General features: G+C 43.7%; 1 pseudogene; it reads right to left on the bottom strand.

Moving 5' to 3' along the window:
- Window positions 1–1,930: 1,930 nt before the first annotated feature.
- Window positions 1,931–3,000, bottom strand: LOC122452431 (annotated as a pseudogene).
- Window positions 3,001–18,192: the final 15,192 nt, after the last annotated feature.

Genomic DNA, 18,192 nt, shown 5'->3' with positions numbered 1-18,192 from the left:
GGTTGTATAGGGATAATAAGAGGGTAGGGATGGATTGTAGAATACATTTGTTATTTTTGCCTTCCTAGGTATCAACTTCCTCTTCCTAGGTAATAGCATGCTGATTTTCTTTTGAAGAACTGCCCTCTTCTCAATTCTCAGACTATGTGGTTTATCCTTTTCTCTTGGCCACAGTGGTTGATTCAGAGATAGCCCCGTGACTGAGGTCAGGGGCCCAGGCCATGAGATTCAATTTCTGAACTTTTGAGAATCTCCTGGGAGAGAGAAGCCTCCTTTGCACTGGTGGTGTTACAGTGATAGGATGTGAGCTTGGAGCCATTGGAGGACTGTCCTGCATTGCATGAGAAGTGTCTGCCTAAATGTAGCCAGTAGAGATGAAACCAGGGCAGGAGATGGAGAGAGGCCAAGTGTGATGTCCTCACTCAAAGCTCTGATGACAATTACTCTCCTGTACCTTTTCACTGTATGAGCCACAAATATGAGATACTTTGCCTGCGACCATGTGATTCAGGTTCTGAAACTTGCAACTGAAAATCCTCTAGTCATGATCAGCTATGGGAAATGCATAAACACCTCCATATGCTTTGGGTATGTTTGGTGCTCTACAGCCTTCATTAACTGAAAGAGAGGAGTGACTTTTACTGAAACAACTATCCTACTATCTTTCAGGAATTAGTGCAGTAAAGGGAAGACCTAGTTGAATTTGTTCCTCTGTTTCTTTTGGTTTGGCATCCAAGGCCTGAGAGGACTTTTGTTTCAGCATGTCACTGGCACACTGCTTGGTACTATGACTCTCCCTTCTCCCCTCCTCCCAGATGAATGACATCCGGCCCCCTACAGTCCAGGTCCCCATCGTGAACTTCAGTTGAGACAGTTCATTGGGGCACATGTGTCACAATGATGGTGGCATGTTCTGCCCCACACATGCATGTGTGACAGCAGCATGTTCCACACATGTTAGTGGGGGTGGAGGGCTGTAGGTTTGCCGGCCATGACCATGAAACCTAGGACGACATGAGATATGGCAAGACTAGTGGCGTTCAAGGTTAGGGATCTGTGGGCAAATGCACAAGGAGTGAACAGTGAGACTAAGGAATGAGGGCTCCCAGGGCAGGGAGTGGAAGGAGCCAAAGGCCAAGCAGAAGAGGTGTCAGAATTAGGAGCCAGGGAGCAGAGAACAAGAGTCAGGAACCAGCAAGACTGAGAAGACAGGAGGCAGGGCTTCTCCGAGGAGACACTGGGCAGGCTGGCTGTGTCCTAGGGGATCGCGCTTGTGTTGCTCAAGGCTACTGTGAAGGGTCTCCCTGAGCTCGGTGCTAAGGTATCCACTCAGAGGCCTGGAGGGCACTTAGGTGTCCCTCTGTCTCTGCTTCAGCTGAGGGGCTCATGTCTGACCCTGCAGGTCAGAGGTCAGATGGGAGGCACAGCAGATTCATCTGACAGTTACCTCTCCTCCGTTTTCTATTAAGAATTTTGCTTCTTCAGGCTATACCCTGATACCAATGGAAAGATTTAAAGTTAAAAAAAAAAGAATTTCATATCTTCAAATAAGCTTATTTACAAAATAGAAATAGACCCACAGGCATAGAAAACAAACTTATGGTTACAGAAGGAGAAAGCAGGGGAGGAATAAATTAGGATGAATTAAAATACACACACACACACATTTATATATAAACAAGGTCCTAGTGTTTAGCACAGGGAACTATACTCATTATTTTGTAATAACTTGTAAGGGAAAAGAATCTGAAAAAGAATATATATATATAAAATTATATATATATATATATATATGGTGGCTCAGACAGTAAAGAGATCCCCTGGAGAAGGGAATGGCTACCCACTCCAGTATTTTTTTTTTTTTAGAAAGTATCCATATGCATAAATAAATGTATGCTATATTTAAAAGGCAGTAGTGCTCTTCCCATCCCTATTTCTTCTTTCTCTCATAATGTGCAGTAGCAGGTAGAACGATCTCGAGAAGGTTGCTCCAGTGCCCGTGGGAGTGGACGTTCTGGTGAGCCCGCGGCTCTGCTGATGGGGGCCTGGCGGTGCGGCGGCAGTGCTGGCACCAGGCTCAGTCACCTTTGTACCGCTTGTTAGCGGTCTGGTTGGTGGGGCCAGGTACAGACAGAAGCACAGGTAGCCCCCAGGGGGAAGCTCAGCACCACGACAAAGCCCACTGGGAGGAGGATCCTTGGGAAGGTCAGGAACAGGTACTGAATAAGGACGACGGGGTCAACAGCCTGCAAGTGTCCGAGGTCATTGACGTAAGTCTCCAGGTACCAGTGTGACATCACCGCCAGCTGGACCAGGAACACGGTGCTCACCACGGCCATGGTGGCGGCCGAGACTGTCAGCGTCAAGAGGTAGGAGAGTAAATACTGGGTGTTCCAGGCCCTGATGCAGTTTTTCACTCACACACAGTGATGGTCAAACTGGTGCACACACAGGTTACACACCCGGTGCTTGGACAGTGCTTGTTTCCTTAAATCACAAGTAGGGCACCTCACGTTCTTTGGGAACATCACATCGAATGCATAAGCTTAAAGGACCAGTAATTCATTTGCTTTTGTTGTGGTACCAGTGTTGGTTACAGAACTAAGGGCAAAGAAGGAAAAAAAAAAAAAGCAAACAGGTTTACAATCAGCAGTAGATAAGGCAGAAAAATGTAATACAAAGAGAACTCCAGCTCTTGATAGAGGCCAAATATTTCCCAGGTATATTTAGTATAAACCATCCCTTGCAAGATTAGATGCAGGATAACGGAGATGCAGCTTCTTGTGTGGAAGAGGAAATGAACCACTCTTAGCATGGCTCTCTGAAGATATTCTGGAATTATATATGAAAATATCTGTGCTCCTCTGCTGATTAGGTCTTGCAAGTCATGGGTTTTTGAGCTAATGCAGATCATCACAGAACCAACCAGCACCAAAGCCAGACAGAGCCAGAAGAGAACCAGAGAGTCCATCCTGGGGATATTTCTTTTGTCTGGATAGCTTTCAGCCAGCAGCTCTGACATTCCTTCTCTGAACATTCATGGAGAACTCAAATGGTGTCTCCTCTTGCGCAGTGGCGTGCTCCTGGCACAAGAGGTGGTACCCACAGCTACAGGAGGCATGGTTCTGACGCTGGGATCTGTCAACACCAGCTGCCTTGGGCTGGCACCTCCAGGGCACGTCCCCAGACCCACTCCAGTGTTCTTGCCTGGAGAATTCTATGAACAGAAGAGACTGGTGGGCTACAGTGCATGGGATCACGAAGAATCAGACTGGACTAAGTGACTTTCACTCATTTACTCCCTCCCTCATATATAACTGGGCTTCCCTGGTGGCTCAGATGGTAAAGCATCTGCCTGTAATGTGGGAGACCCGGGTTTGACCCCTGGGTTGGGAAGATCCCCTGGAGAAGGAAATGGCAACCCACTCCAGTACTCTTGTCTGGAAAATTCCATGGACGTAGGAGCCTGGTAGGCTGGTACCCTGGTAGTCCATGGGGTCGCAGAGTCGGACACGACTGAGCAACTTCGCTTTCACTTTCTTTTATATGTAACTGAATCACTGTGCTTGACCCCTGAAACTAACACAACATTGTAAATCAACTATACTTGAATAAAAAGATATAGAAAAAAAAGAATGTCCTACTTCAAATTGTCCCACCAAATTTGAAGTCACAACTCCTCCCCAGCATCCAGCACAGTGTAGACCAAAGTAGGTGCTCAAAAGCTTGAAGACTGAGTACTCACTAAATGTTCGTGCATGTGGGGTAGGTGCCTGGGGAAAATGAAGATGAATCCAGCACAGATCTGTGCTGACCTGGGGAGGTGCTGGGTGCGGGGAGCTCCAGCTGCTGCCAATCCTGGGGCTGACCAATGATACAAACCACAGCTTCTATCTCTCACCCATCTGTTCAAGGAATACTGTGAGCCCCCTAAGATAATTTTTTGCTCCTCACAGGGAGGAGCTGTTTCTTTTTAAAATTTTTTTGACTTTAATCTTTATTTACTTGTTTGTTTTATATCTTAGGCCAGGTGGTGTGCAGCTTGTGGTATCTTAGTTCCCTGACCAGGGATCAAACCCGTGCCCCTTGTGTTAGGAGTGCAGTCTTTATCACTGGGCCACCAGGGAAGTCCCAGAAAGTACTATGTCTTACTGAAAGGGACTTTCATTTCACAAAAGCAGCAGCAAAATGACTGTTGACCAGAATTGTGAACTTTGCCTAATGGTTGTTGCTAAGGCAGCAGACCCTAAAACAGGGGCTGGTACTGATAAATACTGAGTGAAATAGGGGCTGGTACTGGTATAACAGGCGCTGATAGCAGGTTCTGTCTGATGAACAATTTGTTGCCAGTAACTCCACTCTGTATTTATAGCACAACATGATTTTATAAAAATTCCCTAATGGAATATGGTACAGAATTTCATGCAAGTGATTTCTAAAAAGACTTCTAAGGTCAAAGAAAATTAACCTTGATAAAATGTGAAGCAATTAAAATAAGTTTTAACAATTAAAACTTTAAAATACATAAAGTTTATATGTACAAATTCATGTACATGTATGTACACACATATGTACATTTATCTATATCTACCTACTTAACACACACACAAAATTAATAGGAAATGCCCAATGTTTACAGTGGTTTCTTTTGGATCATGGAATGATAAGTGATTTGGATCTTTTTCTTTTGTATTTCCAAATGCTTTATAATGCTTATGTATTATTTTTCTAGATGATATTTTATGATCAGAATACGAAGACTTTTTAAAAAAATTATGAAGTGAAACTGATAAATGATAATAATGTGTTTGTCACATATAGGTCCTATCACAAATATCCCATATTTTAGATTATGCAACTTGGTTATGGTCTTCCAGGAAGCTAATGGTGAGACTGAGAATTAAGTTTGGGGAATTCCGAGCATCTTTGCCATCTTCTGGAGAGGTCTTGCCCACTTACCTAAGGAAGACAAACTGCTGACATCACTTGTTTCGTGATGTGTGTACCGTTTGGAGGGACAGGAGATGGCAGCTGCAGGGGGATGTCTTCCAAGGAAGTGTCTCCCACCTGAAATGGAAAGCAGAGTGAATCTGATTTGTCACAGGCCTCATGAATATTGATTGCCAGCTCATTGTAGTTCCGAGCGACTATTCAGCTTTGTTCTTTGTGTTACACTGGGATCCAGTTGTTCATTGGCACAGAGAAACCAAGTGTTTCCACTTTGACATATCAATCTTTCTGTCTACTGTATTTATTTATCAGTGTATTTGTAAGAAAGTCTGTATGCAAAAGAAAATGGCTGAAGAAGTGAATTCAGGTATGGGCGGGACTAGGTGTGCAATTGTATTATTCCATCTTCTCTGGCCAGGGATTTTGATGGGAGGCAAAAGTGTGATCAGCATTAGCAAGAAGAAAGGGTTGTCTTGGAGATGGGCCACTCCGGACCATCAGAAGGACCAGGAGCTTCTTCCAGATTCACTCGAAACCACAATGACTTATGCTGGCCCTCTAAAGTGAAGCACAGACACCAATGGGGGGACAGTTGGTGGAGGAGGACAGGGGGATCCATGGGGTGAATGAGGTAGGGAGGCAGAAAAGGAAAATTTTCCAGTTCCCATTGAGGAGTTCTCTGTGTGGACTCCATGGTGAAAATAAAAAATCCCTTTGAGTCTATAGTTATGCCCACTCTGCTAAAAGTAAGACCGCTTTCTGATAACGGACCCTAACTTCATGCCATAGTAGGTGTGATGGGCAAAATGAGCACTTAGAGAGAGAATCCTACATTTCTGCATGAAGATCCATGGAGAGGATTCAGCTTGGCCTTGCTGAGCGCTTGCTATGTTCTGCCCTCAAGTCATGCTGTGGAGGCAGGGAAAACAGTTTCTCTCCTGGGGCAGCAGAGTTTGTGCTCCTGTTAAGTCTGGAACTCAGGCAAAGCTTCTGCAAAAGCAATCTCGGTGGTTCTCCAGCGCATAGAATTTCTAGGAGGAAGGCTGGACGGGGCTAGAGAATATGATACAAAATCTGATTTATATAAATAACTATTTATATACTGTTATATTTTCTATAAATATATATATGTTGTTTTATTTTGTTTTTGAAGTTTTTATGTACCTCTATTCTTGAGTGATTGTCTAATTATTTAATGAAATGGAATAAACTAAGTCCCATAAATCAAGTCCCAAACTGCATTTGGCATGACCAATGTAGTTAGTCACAAATGACTGTTATCAATATAAAATAACATTTGTAGGTTATAGGTTTTCGAGTTTATGAAAGATTTGCACAAACTGTATCCCATTTAATATAGCAAACCTGTGAAGTAGGGCACACACACACACTTTCTAGGCTTCCCTGGTGGCTCAGAAAGTAAAGAATCTGCTTGCAGTGCATGAGACCCGGGTTTGATCCCTGGGTTGGGAAGATCCTCTGGTGAAGGGAATGGCAACCTACTCCAGTATTCTTGCCTGGAGAATTCCATGGGCAGAGGAGCCTGGTGGGCTACAGTCCATGGGGTTGCAAAGAGTTGGACACGATTGAGAGATTAACACACACACACAAAGTAGGAATTAGTATTCATAATTTAGAGATGAAGAAAGTGAGACTTAGAGGGTGAGAAGTATTCAAAACCACACAGCTAATAAGAGGCAGAATGAGGATTTTTAACCCTCCATTTCTTACAGTTAAGCCCAGCTTTCTTTCTGTCTTTCCATCCTCTTCTTCCTTTACCTCTTGGGGTTAAAATGAACTCTCCTTTGGCAAGATGGATAAGGCAGAATTTCTAGACATGGAATTGGTGGCTAAGAGCTTGGGGCATCTTTCGCTCTTCATATCATGTTGATTTGCAGATATCAAGGAGAGGTTCAGGACAGTGGGAGGATGAGAGCATAGTGCACTCCAATTGTAGCCACACTATTTCTCCATTATTTTAATGCCAAGCACCGATCTAAGCTCTGGGGGGTGCAGGGGGGAATGAGGTGGATGTGGATTCTGCCCTCATGTAGCCTTGAGCCATATACAGAAGGCAAGTGTTAAAGCATTCACTCTTCATTCTACTGAATGCTATGAAGGGATGCACCATGCACCTTTAGACAATATGGGGTCTAAGACAGGAAGATCCAACCTCGGTGTATCTGGTAAGGCTTCCGAGAGGGAATGATGTTCACGTAGAATGAGGCACTTTTGAAGGATTTAAAGAAAGTCGAGCTGAAATGAGTAAAGAGAAGAGCTGTTGACCAACGAAAGTGAGTTGGGACCAAGTTCTGAAGGGAATGTAAAAACTTCACTCTTTGTCCCAAGAGTAATGGGAAACAGTTGAAGGATTTTTACCAGGAGTGTGACATGATCAGATTTGAATTTTCAAAGTGTTATTTTGACTGCATTGTATATGACAAATATGTCTATGAATTTTGGACCTGGTGAGTTTGAGGTGGTGTGTGACATCCAACTGGTTGATGAGCAGGTGGACATCCAGAGCTTAGGAGAAAGTCTAGGGTACAGAAGCAGATGGGAGAGAGGGTTCAGCATAAATGAAACCAAGAGGGTGGATGAAATCTACTTGGGAAAAAGGTAGACAAAGCGAAACTATCCTCCATTCTACAAACACTTATTGCCCATAGTGTGCCTAGGCATATTTTAGGTACTTGGGCTACAGAGTAAAAGAAGATAAAAATCCCTGCTCTGTGAGTCCTATATTCTAATAAAGTAGGGGGCGGGGGTAGAGAAAGGAAGACAGACAATGAATAATTGATATATAATTAAAATATATACTTTGAAGTATGTTGCAGAAAGACAAAACAGAGGAAGCTTAAGGGAATTGGGCCTGGGGTGGGGGAAGGGTGGCTTGCAATTTTAAATAGGGTGATCAGGATGGACTCATTGAAAGGCTCAGGGAGTGAGCCAAGAAGAAGAGCATTTCCTGCAGCAGAAGTGGCTCATACAAAGGCCCCGAGTAAGAGTGAGCCTGGTCTGTTTGAGGAACAACTTAGAGGCCCCATGGCTGGAGTTAGGAGATGAGGTCAGACAGACAACAGGAGATATGAGCACAGAGGGCTTTGTGGGTATTGTAAGGCCTGTGGATTTCACTCTGAAAGGAGGACCAAAGGAAAATGTAAAGAGGAAGGGTGACATGATGGGACAAGTGGTTGCTGTATCAGGAATGGACTGTCGAGGACAAGGTAGAAGCAGAGACCAGCAGACTCTTGCACTTATCCAGGTGGGTGGGATGGTAGCTCACACTTGGGTGGTAGCAGTGGAGGAATGGGGAAGTGGTTGGATTCTGGGCCTGAGATCTGGACTGGAACCCATAGGCCAACCGTCAGCTATTTATTGTGATGTGGAAAAAAAAAGTGTTAGTTGCTCAGTGGTATCCAACTCTTTACAACCTCATGGACTATAGCCCACCAGGCTCCTCTATCCGTGGAATTCTCTAGGCAAGAATACTGGAGTGGGTGGCCATTCCCTTCTCCAGGTAATCTTCCTGACCCAGGGATCAAACCTGGGTCTCCTGCATTGCAGGCAGATTCTTTACCATCTGAGTCATCAGGGAAGCCCATTTATTGTGGTATTGTTTGCTGAATTAAATGGAATAGAATCAGTCCCTCTAACTAGTCACAATGGCAGATAAGAGAAATATTTATTGTTTTCAAAAGTTTCCAAATGATCTACTTTGAGAGATAACTAAAATACTTCAGTCAATAAGAAGAACAAGAGTAGGAATGATATAAATAGGAATGATATAAATGAACTAATTTATATCTATTATATGTTGAATGCACTGTTGAAGACTTTATATATGTTAGGTTTACTGTTTTTCAGTTTTATGTAGTTCAGCCTGATACCTCATTCCATCATAACAACCAGCACTTGCCTGGTGGTCCAGGGGTTGGGAGTCCACCTGCCAGCGCAGAGGACCCTGGTTCGATCCCTGGTCTGGGATGACCCCACGTTCTATGGGGCAACTGACTGTGCACCATGACTAGTGAGCTCTCTATCTAGAGGCCGAGAGCCTACCTGTGTGCCTAAGCCTGTGCTCCACGGCAAGAGAAGCCACCACATTGAGAAGCCGGTGCACTGCCCCCAGGGAGTAGCCCCTTCTCGCCACAACTAGAGAAAGCCAGTGCATAGCAACGGAGGCCCAGCATAACCAAGGGGAAAGAAAAATAAAAAAATCTTGACAACCACTTTGTGAGTTGAGTGCTGTTACTCCCATTTTATAGACGAGGAAATTGAGGCTCCGGAGGATGAAGTAGATAATAAGTAGTTTTATAAAACATTGTACCAAAGGATATAATCTAGGATGAAGTGATATCATTTATACAGTAAATATTATACTAGTCTATTCGGGGGCTATTTATGTGGGCTGAAATCATTCAGGGAACCTCAAGGTATAGAGAAACCTGAGTTAGGCTTTGAAAAAAGGTTGGACGTCATGAATTTGTAGAGGTGGAGAGTAAAGTAGAGGACATTCCAGATGGAGGGAAATGTTCTTGCAAAGTCACCGAGTTGGGACTTCAATGAAGGTATTAGGGAGGGAGTAGGGGACCAGTCTTGGAGAAGGCAATGGCAACCCACTCCAGTGTTCTTGCCTGGAGAATCCCATGGATGGAGGAGCCTGGTGGGCTGCCATCGACAGGGTTGCACAGAGTCGGACACGACTGAAGTGACTTAGCAGCAGCAGCAGGGGGACCAGTCTGGCTAAACTTAGTGGTTTAACTGATGTAGGAGTTTCCTGTGGCTGCCCTAACAAATTCCCACAAACTGAGTGGCTTCAAACAACAGAAATTTATTCTCTTACAGTTCTGGAGAGTAGCAGTCCAGAGTCAAGCTGTCGACAGTACCATGCTCTCTGGAAGTCTCCAGGGGAGCATCTGTTCCATGCTTTCTCTTAGCTTTTTTTCTTGCCACGAACCCTCGACATCCCCCGCTTTGTAAGTGCCTCCTTCCAGCCTCTGTCTTGTCATCATATGTCTTCTCTTTGTTATGTCTGTCTCAGTGTCTCTTCTCTTCTTATAAGGACATCAGTCATATCAGGTTAGGGCCCACACCAGTTCAATATGACCTCATCCTTTTTTAATTTTTAAAAATTTTTATTGAAGTATGGTTGAGAAGTGTAGGAGGAGAAGAGGGTGGCAGAGGATGAGATGGTTGGATGGCATCACCAACTCAATGGACTTGAGTTTGAGCTAGCTCTGGGAGATGGTGAAGTACAAGGAAGCCTGGTGTGCTGCAGTCCATGGGGTTGCAAAGAGTCAGACACGACTGAGCAACTGAACAAACAGTTGATTTACAATCTTTGAGGTATATAGCAAAGTGAATCACATATTCTTTTTCAGATTCCTTTCCATTATACGTTATTACAAGATATTGAATTCAGTTCCCTGTGCTGTACAGTAGGTCCTTGTTTATTTTATATACAGTAGTATGTATCTGTTAATTCCAAATTCCCAATTTATCCCTCCTCCCACCTTCCCCTTTGGTAACCATATGTTTATTTTTGATGTATGTGAGAGTATGACCTCATCTTAACTCTATTATACCTGCAAAGATCCTATTTCCTAATAAGATCACATTTTCAGGTACTGGGTACAATTCCCTCTGGGCTTCTCAGGTGGCTCAGGGGCAAAGAATCCGTCTGCCAATGCAGTAGATCTGTGTTTGATCCTTGGGTCAGAAAGATCCGCTGGAGAAAGAAATGGCACCCTGCTCTAGTATTCTTGCCTGGGAAATCCCACGGACAAAGGAGCCTGGAGGGCTACAGTCCATGGGGTCCCTAAAAGAGTCAGACAGGAGTGAGCAACTAAATAGCATGGTTCCCTTACAGGTCCGGGTGCAGTTGGAACTTCAGCGTATCTTTTTGGGAGACACAGTTGATCCTGCTATTTGCAACACCTGCTAAGCAAATAGTAGGTGACTAATTATTTGCTGAAGAAATAAAGAAAATGAATGACATATGATTGGATATAAGATGTGCACGTGGTTTTTTGAGACTACTGTGGATCTGAAATGCTGGGTAGAGGAGTTTGGACAATGCTTTCTCTAGGGTGGTAAAGCTTGTTGAGAAACACTGAGTTGATTTTATAGGGTCAAGCAAGGGAGAATTGTAGCTTATAGCTTGAGATTTAAGAATTCTAGATTTTCAGTCTATCTAAAGATGTCACCAGACTTTTGTCCCTTGATTCTATTAAAAAATACATATTGTTAAAAATACCAGTTGCCAGCTTGGAACACCCAAGTAGCAAGTCTGTGGTCTCAGAACAGAGATTCTTTTTCTTGAGTTAGTGTCTTTGAAAGAAGCAGTAATGGACTCAAAAAAACATGTTAAGGAAAATAAACATGTTAAGACCAGCATGAACGTGGTATCATTTTCTATAATGGAAGAGTCTAAAGATAGCCCCTATGATTATAAATCATCACCATAGACAGCATATCCCCCCTGAGCTTCCTCAAGTCTTTCACAAACATGACCTATTACATTTCTCACCTTTTCACAACTTTATTAGAGGGGCTGATATTTTGGCTCACAAGTCAGACTGAATTTGCAACAAACAAGTCCAGGCAGGTGGTTTCTTCTTAGATCCCCCATGCTGAGCCCTATAGGCAGGCACAGGTGCTGTGTTGACAGGTACAAATCAGCTGTAGACAGCATGCCTTGCAGCTTTGGTCTCTTTAGAAACGTGAAGCAGTCATAGACATCTAGCAGCCTATACTTCTGAACCCATCTGCTATGGGTTGAACTGTGTCCCCTAAAAAGACATGTTGAAATCTTAACCTCTAGGACCTCAGAATGGGACCTTATTTGGATGTCAGATCTTTGTAGATGTGATCAAGTTAAAATGAAGCCATTACCTTGGGCCATAATTCAACATGACTGATGTCCTTATGGAAGAGGGGAATTTGGACCGGGACTAAATGAGGAAAAGGCCACATGAAGGTGGAGACATATAGGGAGCAGGCCATGTGATGACAGATGCAGAGATTGAAGGGCTCCAGCTCAAGCCAAGGAAAACCAAGGATCCTCAACAATTCCAGAACCTGGAAGAGGCAAGGAAGGGTTCTCCCCTTCCTTTTGAGGAAGCATGGCCCTGCTGACACCTTGATTTCGAACTTCTAGCTTCCAGAGCTGTGAGAGAATGAATTGCTATTGGTTTAAATCACCTAATTTGTAGTCCTTTGTCATGGCAGCCTAAGGAAATGAAAACATTTTTCCTTTCCCCAGTGTTTATCTGCCTTAAGTTTCATTTCTCTAGGCCCTTGTAGCCTGTTGGGTTAGCTTAGCTAATTCGTTATTACTAGGATCTTTGCCGGAGAAGGCAATGGCACCCCACTCCAGTGTTCTTGCCTGGAGAATCCCAGGGACAGGGGAGCCTGGTGGGCTGCCGTCTATGGGGTCGCACAGAGTCGGACACGACTGAAGGGACTCAGCAGCAGCAGGTCTTTGCAGCTGTTGCTGGCAGTGTGGGGAGGGCGTGGGGAGTTGCTGAGCACCACATGCTCTGTGAAGGGACTCTGTCTGGTAGGTCACCCTCAGATGTGCTAATTGGGGAGAGTTTAATGAAGGGAAACACAAAGGTGGACAGGGGCAAGGAAACTAACAAGGATGATGAAGGATGACTCCTACTAACTGGAGCTCATAATGGAAGATGCCATTACCACCCCTTGACCTAAAGGAGTCAGGGACGGACAGTCCCAGAGCCAGGGATGGCAGTAGCTGAGGTCGTAGGAGGTGGCTGTCTAACAGGATCTGCATGGCAAGGAGGGAACCAGGGGGATACACATCTGCTCATTCTCTTCTTCCATCCTCTGATACCTGTTTGCTTCATCCAACCAGAAGCTGGAGGGCAGCTGGCATGGAGCCTATAAAGGTTAGCTTTTCTGGGTTACAAAGACGGGTGAAGCAGTTTAGAGAGTGGGTTCTCAAGAAGAGATGGGGGCAGAGACTGTGCAGAGACCATGCCATATGGGGGCAGGGAGCCAGTTTTCAGCAGCCTACCCTTCCCCCAGCTTCAATTTGCTCATCCAAGGATATGCCTGGTGTGAAAGTCCCCATTTTGATCCTATTTGCATTTTGGTGGCACCTATTTTTATGTGAGAAATAGCTGTCTCTGAATGCTAAGTTCTAATGCAGTTTCTTTTAAAGCTCAAGGGCGATGGGGGCAGAGGCGGAGGGAAAGAAACCTAACAAAAATGGGACAGATAATGGTGGATTGTTAGCTTGGAGGAAAGGATTGCCAGGAGGAAAATACTGACTAGGGATGAGGTTAGAAAGAAAAAAAAAATCATGTGCTAAGGGGAAGAAGGTGAGCTCTATTCCAGTTAATAGAGAAAATGAGCTAGAGAAAGATGTGGAAAGATGACCCGAATGCAATCTTGAGAGAAATCTGCAGGAGATTTCTGTGTGCAAGAATCAGGGAGAATGAAATTGTATCTTTCTCACCAGAATGTAGTGAGAAACAGATTAGTCAGTGTAAGGAACAGTGCTCTTTTGTTATGAAGCACTGTGTACATTAAAAATGTATAGCAACAGTCACTATAACAGCCCTCTAGTTGGGGGTACAAGGAGATGCCTGAATAATTTCAGCTACCCTGATGAATGGTGTATGGCTAATCATTATCATTTTCACCCACAATAAACAATAGAGACTTCATTTCATCAACTAAAATAGGGTAGATCTAAGAACAGAAATCAGAAAATTGAGAGAGAAAAGTTTGCAACTTCTGCTTTGCCAAACTCCTGCATGTTCCCCTCTTAATTCACCCTATGAGAGCCTCAAGGACATGGCAGGTTTTGGGACCTAACTGACTGGGCAATAGGAGATGTTTCTGAATTTCTTATGAGCAAGTATATGGAGGAAAGCTAGGACCATACTTCCATTACTAAGGGCAGACGATGTTCAGTTTTCTTGGTGTGGCCATAGCAACAGTAAGTAGGAATCTCAAAGAACTTTCAATTGTTGTTGTTGTTCAACCACTAAGTCGTGTCCAACACTTTGTAACCCCATGGACTGCAGCATGTGAGGCCTCCATGTCCCTCACCATCTCCCGGAGTTTGCTCAAACTCATGTCCATTGAGTCAGTGATGCCATCCAGCCATCTCATCCTCTGTCATCGCCTTCCCCTCCTGCCTTCAGTCTTTCCCAACATCAGGGTTTTATCCAATGAGTTGGCTTTTTGCATCAGGAGGCTGAAGTATTGGGGTTTCAGTTTCAGCATCAGTCCTTCCAGTGAATATTTGGGTTGATTTCCTTTAGGATTGACTGGTATGATCTCCTTGCTATCCAAGGGACTCTCAAGAGTCTTCTCCAGCACCACAATTTGAAAGCATCAATTCTTTGGCACTCAGCCTTCTTTATGGCCCAACTCTCATATTGGTACACGTGTTGCTGTTCAGTTGCTCAGTTGTGTCTGATTCTTTGTGACCCTGTGGACTGCAGCATGCCAGGCTTCCCTGTCCTTCACTATCTCCCAGAGCTTGGTCAAACTCATGTCCACTGAGTCGGTGATGCCATCCAACCATCTCATCCTATGTCATCCCCTTCTCCTCCTGCCTTCAATCCTTCCCAGCATCAGGGTCTTTTCTAATGAGTCAGCTCTTCCCATCAGGTGGCCAAAGTATTGGAATTTCAGCTTCAGCATCAGTCCTTCCAATGAATATTCAGAATTGATTTCCTTTAGGATTGACTGGCTTGATCTCCTTGAAGTCCAAGGCACTCTCAAGAGTCTTCTCCAACACAACAGTTCAAAAGTATTAATTCTTTGGTGCTCAGCTTTCTTTGTGGTCCAACTCTCACATCCATACATGACTACTGGAAAAACCACAGCCTTGACTAGATGGACCTTTGTCAGCAAAATAATGTCTTTGCTTTTTAAAACAGTGTCTAGGTTGGTCATATCTTTTCTTCCAAGGAGCAAGCGTCTTTTAATTTCATGGCTGCAATCACCATCTGCAGTGATTTTGGAGCCCAGAAAAATAAAATCAGCCACTGTTTCCACTGTTTCCCCATCTATTTGCCATGAAGTGATGGGACCAGATGCCATGATCTTAGTTTTCTGAATGTTGAGTTTTAAGCCAACTTTTTCACTCTCCTCTTGCACCATCATCAAGAGACTCTTTAGTTCCTCTTTGCTTTCTGCCATCAGGGTGGTATCATCTGTATATTTTGAGGTTGTTGATATTTCTTCCCACAATCTTAATTCCAGCTTGTGGTTCATCCACCCAATACCTTCAGTTCAGTTCAGTTCAGTCTCTCACTCATGTCTGACTCTTTGCAACCCCATGGACCTCAGCATGCCAGGCCTCCCTGTCCGTCACCAAATCCCAGAGTTTACTCAAACTGATGTCCATTGAGTTGGTGATGCCAATACCTTGGTTCTGCTCTAACTTAAGTACTTAACTCTTCTCTGAATTCTTTTAGTAGGTTTTTGACATATCAAATTTCCAGCCCATTTTCTTCATTGTCACGTGAGTTATCTTCCTATAAACAAGTCAGACAGTTCTACCCCCTCAATATCTTCAATGGCTCTTTCTTGGTCAAAGTATCTGGCTCAGTACCTGTCTGTAGCTTTAAGGCCTTCCAGGATTGAGCCCTGATCTGTCTTTTCAGCTTCCTCACTCACTATGCCTGTCTCTGCCCCTGCATGTGTCACACTGCACTCCTCACTCTCCCCTGAATTTGTCATTCAAATCTCTATGCTGTTTCTTTTGGCCACGTCATAAGGCATGTGGAATTGAACCCATACCCCCTGCCTTAGGAGCATGGGATCTTAACTACCGGACCACCGGTGGAGTCACGCAAACCTCTGTGTTTTTATACTGTCTGTAGAATCTTCTTAGCTTCCATTCAATTCTAGATCTCCACATGGCCTTTCCTGGGCCACCTAGTTGAAATCAATTATTCCTGACTTCATCTTTCCACAGTATTTTTCGTATTCCTCTCCTATAGTTCTTATTTTTACATTGCTTTATATTATAGCTAGTTGCCTTCTCTCCAGATTGTATGCATCTCAAGGGCAGCTATTGAATCATATTCCTTTCTGTGTTCATCCCATAGAGCTTCACACGGAGCGTGCATGCATACTTAGTCACTAAGTCGTGTCCGACTCTTGCAACTCCATGGACTGTAACCTGCCAGGCTCCTCTGTGGGATTTCCCAGGCAAGAATACTGGAGTGGGTTGCCATTTCCTCCTCCAGGGATAGAACTCCAGAATGGAACCGACATTGTTCTCCGTCTCCTGAATTGGCAGGCAGATTCTTTACCACTGAACCACCTTTGTATATAGTGTTAGTCAGTTAGTTCAGTCATGTCCAACTCTTTGCAACCCTATGGACTGCAGTATGCTAGGCTTCCCCATCCATCACCAACTCCCAGAGCTTCCCTGTCCCTCCCACCAACTCCCAACTGCCAAACTCACGTCCATCGAGTCGGTGATGCCATCCAACCATCTCATCGTCTGTCGTCCCTTCTCCTCCTGCCTTCAATCATTCCCAGCATCAAGGTCTTTTCCAATGAGTCAGTTCTTTCTATCAGGTGGCCAAAGTATTGGAGCTTCAGCTTCAGCATCAGTCCTTCCAATCCATATTCAGGATTGATTTCCTTTAGGATTGACTGGTGTGATCTCCTTGCAGTCCAAGGGACTCTCAAGAGTCTTCTCCAACACCACAGTTCTAAAGCATCAATTCTTTGGTGCTCAGCCTTCTTTATGGTCCAGCTCTCCGTACATGACTACTGGAAAAACCATAGCTTTGACTATACATAGTGGGTTCTCTGCAAATATTAGCAAATGAATGAATCCTAAGCAAATCCTACAGTATGGATCACTGAGAGGCTGGTGTTGAAGTATATATCATAGTTTCAGAATTCCTGATCTAAAACATTCCTGGTGGTCCAGCAGCTAAGACTCTGTACCCCCAATGCAGGGGGTCCAGGTTGATTCCTGGTCAGGGAACTGGATTCCACATGCTGCAACTAAGACCCAGCACAGCTAAAAAGAAAAAAAAAAAAAGATTTCCTGATCTTTCTTCGCCAGAGCCAGAAGTTCAAAAGGAGGTGATTTAGTTGGTGGAGAAGTAGTCTCTGGGAAGTCTGAAACGGAAGCGCAGCTGTACTCCATTTCATTTTGTTCCTGTAGATTTTGTCTCATGGCCTTGACTTGAAATTTCAGTTGGAAACTTGAAATGCAACGAAAATAGTTTCTTCTGTGTCACCCAATAATAAGGCTTTTGAAAACCTTCATTTCCACGTAAACATTTCTCTTGAAAATCATCTCTGCTACAAAGTGGGGCTAATTCAACTGCCATCCATGCGGATGTAGTTGTGAGGATGACTTTAAATGGGACATTTTTAGACTCTCCAATATGTCAACAAGTTAAGAGTTTCATTCATTTAAAAAATGTAAATAAATGCAGCTGCATCTGGTTATACAGACAATAAAAGTGAGATCGTGGTGGTGCTAAAGCAAGTGGGAAGATGCTCTAAATTGAGAGAGACAACCAGCTTCGAGCCTAATTTAAGGAGTACCAATAAATATATTTAGAAAACTCATGCAACAAAACTCATACCTCCAGCTCATCTTTTTTTTCCCCCACTCTGTGAGCTAGCTGAACTCATCATGACAACTTCAGAACAACAAATAAAGAACTGGCTGCCTACCAAAACATCAAGTGGTGAGAAAGGAAAGTCACGTGCATCAAGCATGCATGTTGGAATTCTCCATTACTCTACATAAAATAATTATATAACTTTGTATTTCCCATTAGAATCTTTTGTTGAGTTAAGCAGTGTTCAACTTTCAAAATCTAGATTTCCAGAAATCAAAGAAAGTCTGTTTGTTTGAAGATATAATGTATTTTTCTCCTAAAATGTCATTATAAATGCAACTAGGTACCCGGGCTGGCTCAGTAAAGCCATTTAAGCTTAAAACAGTGATGCCATATTGTATATTTGTGAGGAAAATTAGTTTAAAAAAATGTTTGCACTGCACTATTAGCCTTTATGTAAGTAATTTGATCTCTCATCCTTAAAATTGATGAAGAAAGGCTTTCATTCTTACTAAATGATAATGCCTGTGGAAAAATAGATTTCATTAAAGGAGAATGAAAATATAGATTGGTACTATAGTGGAGAGTCTGAAGGGAAATTTGGGCTCTTTCCCAGGCCTTCTAATTTGCTACTATTGGTTCTTGATGACATTAC

Source organism: Cervus canadensis, chromosome 13 (genome assembly GCF_019320065.1).
Source record: "Cervus canadensis isolate Bull #8, Minnesota chromosome 13, ASM1932006v1, whole genome shotgun sequence".
Taxonomy (NCBI): Eukaryota; Metazoa; Chordata; class Mammalia; order Artiodactyla; family Cervidae; genus Cervus; species Cervus canadensis.
This window is presented reverse-complemented; position numbering and strand designations above follow the sequence as displayed.